Consider the following 2,500-nt stretch of genomic DNA (forward strand, 5'->3'; position numbering starts at 1 on the left):
TAGTTTTCCCTTTTTGATAGTTCTTCTAATCCTATTTCATCTGTTGAATTTTACCATCATATCCCATTTTTTTCTTAATTAAATTTTTTTTCATCCTTTTTATAGGAACTTTTCCACCTCTCTTGTGCCGATTCTAATACAAACATTGTTAAATTACTATAATTTTTCTTCTTAATTTACTTCCATTTCATCATGTAGCTAGGATTAACGATTTTGTATTGTTAAACTAAACTCATCAGATATTCCTTCTTATGAACGGGATAACAGCTTACATGGAATGGAGCCTCTCCCAGCGATCACAACAACCAATTAGAGAGCAGATTCCTCTAACTGGGAATCTCTAATACGTTACTCACTCACCAACCAATCATCTGGCCAAGTACTCAGCCTAGAGAGCGCCTCCCGGGATAGCTGCTCACTTTGCTCTTCGGCCATTCCAAGGCAATAAAAAATTGACGCACAGAAATGGGTCATAAATACAGGTATTAAGCTGACTTTAAGTCTGATATTGCACAGACGTACTTTGCTGCATGAAACGTATTGCAACTTGACCACGCTCTTAAAAACGATCAAGAAAAATAAATAACTGAACCTTGAGACGCCCCATGTTCAAATGTACTTTTTTTTAAGTGAAAAACTTTTTCATTTACTGATGAAAATACTTATCCTTTCTAGGTATGGGAATATCATAGTTTCTGTCAAATTGCGCTGTTGTTGTGGAGATGACAATTAGATCAGTAATTATGATAATACAAAAAAAGACCTCTATCTACGTCTGGCTATACACCCAAGACACCTTATTGGTTAAGATAAAATACTAACGATCTCACCACATCCCTTCAAGAAGAGTATAGTTAATTAACATCTATTTGAACAGAGTCAATACATCAGTTCACCCTCCATGAGATAATATCGTCCAGAGTGAAGTCAGTCGAGCTATTTTAACTTATTCATATAATATTATCGTTATAGAATAAACTGGATTGTTTTGCTGGTTGGTGATTATCTAACCATACACAAAAAAAAAAAAAAAATTGTCCGTATCGTCATATTACAAAGAGAATGGTTAAAAACCCATATTTTATATTCTATGTATCCTGGAATATTCTTTTGGATGATTTGGAATCTATATACTCTCTACTTGACTTTTGATATCTATTATCAGCTAAAAGGGATTTATTTCCGATATGTACGCCATATATTTTTTTTTCCTTGAAGTTTATTTCGATAAGTTTAACTTTAGTTAAAATTCTATCTCTATAAGTTGTTATTGCAGCACCTAAGTAGCTACCGGAAAAAAGAAAAGAAAAAAAAGGCCATTTACTGTTGGGCATAATAATTCTTTGTTTTATGTTCTGCTTATATCATTGAAAGTATCTTTTATACTTCATTGAGTTATAACATTTAGAATCTAAGGGTATGGTATTTGATGACATATTAAATATTGTAATATATATTTGCTCTTTCACAATTAGTGGTTTGTTTGCTGACTCTTCTGATGATTATTTGCTGAAGACGCATTGGTGATGGTATTATTTAAATATATATTAGTATTTTCTCCCTATCTTTAAATACGGCCATAAGTTTTGTTTACCACGTAAAATCCATTAAAAATCAGTTACTGGAAAATAATCTACACCGAACATAAATAGTCAGTGACGAAAAAAATAAAAAATAAATAAATAGCTAATCTGACTATTCCACATACATATATTGTATCTCTATAAAGAAAAAGAAAAAAATCTAATATATATTTCATTATTTCGGAGAAAAGAAATCACATGGATTTAACATTGGGTATTTTTTCCTCAATTCAGGTTGACCAGTGGATTATTTAGTTTATCAATACATATTAAATTATGACACAAGAATAGATCACTCTCATAATTTATGTAGATGTTTAATAAAAAAAAACAAGCATGCTCGTTTTTATTTGTAAAAATTGCTTAACTATTTTTGCTGTAAAGAAATTATTTATTTTTTTCGTTCATTAACTTTGGAAAATTGCCATAGTTATATTTTCTGAAAAATATGTATACCATAATGACTACATATATATATATATATATATATATATATATATATATATATATATATATATATATATATATATATATATACATATACATATATATATATATATATATATATATATATATATATATATATATATATATATATATATACATATATATATATATATATATATATATATATATATATATACATATATACATATATATATATATATATACATATATATATATATATATATATATATATATATATATATATATATATATATATATATATATATATATATATATATATATATATATATATATATATATATACATATATATATATATATATACATATATATATATATATATATATATATATATATATATATATATGTATGTATATATATGTATATACATATATATATATATATATATATATATATATATATATATATATATATATGTATATATATGTA

Source organism: Palaemon carinicauda, chromosome 11 (genome assembly GCF_036898095.1).
Source record: "Palaemon carinicauda isolate YSFRI2023 chromosome 11, ASM3689809v2, whole genome shotgun sequence".
Classification (NCBI taxonomy): domain Eukaryota; kingdom Metazoa; phylum Arthropoda; class Malacostraca; order Decapoda; family Palaemonidae; genus Palaemon; species Palaemon carinicauda.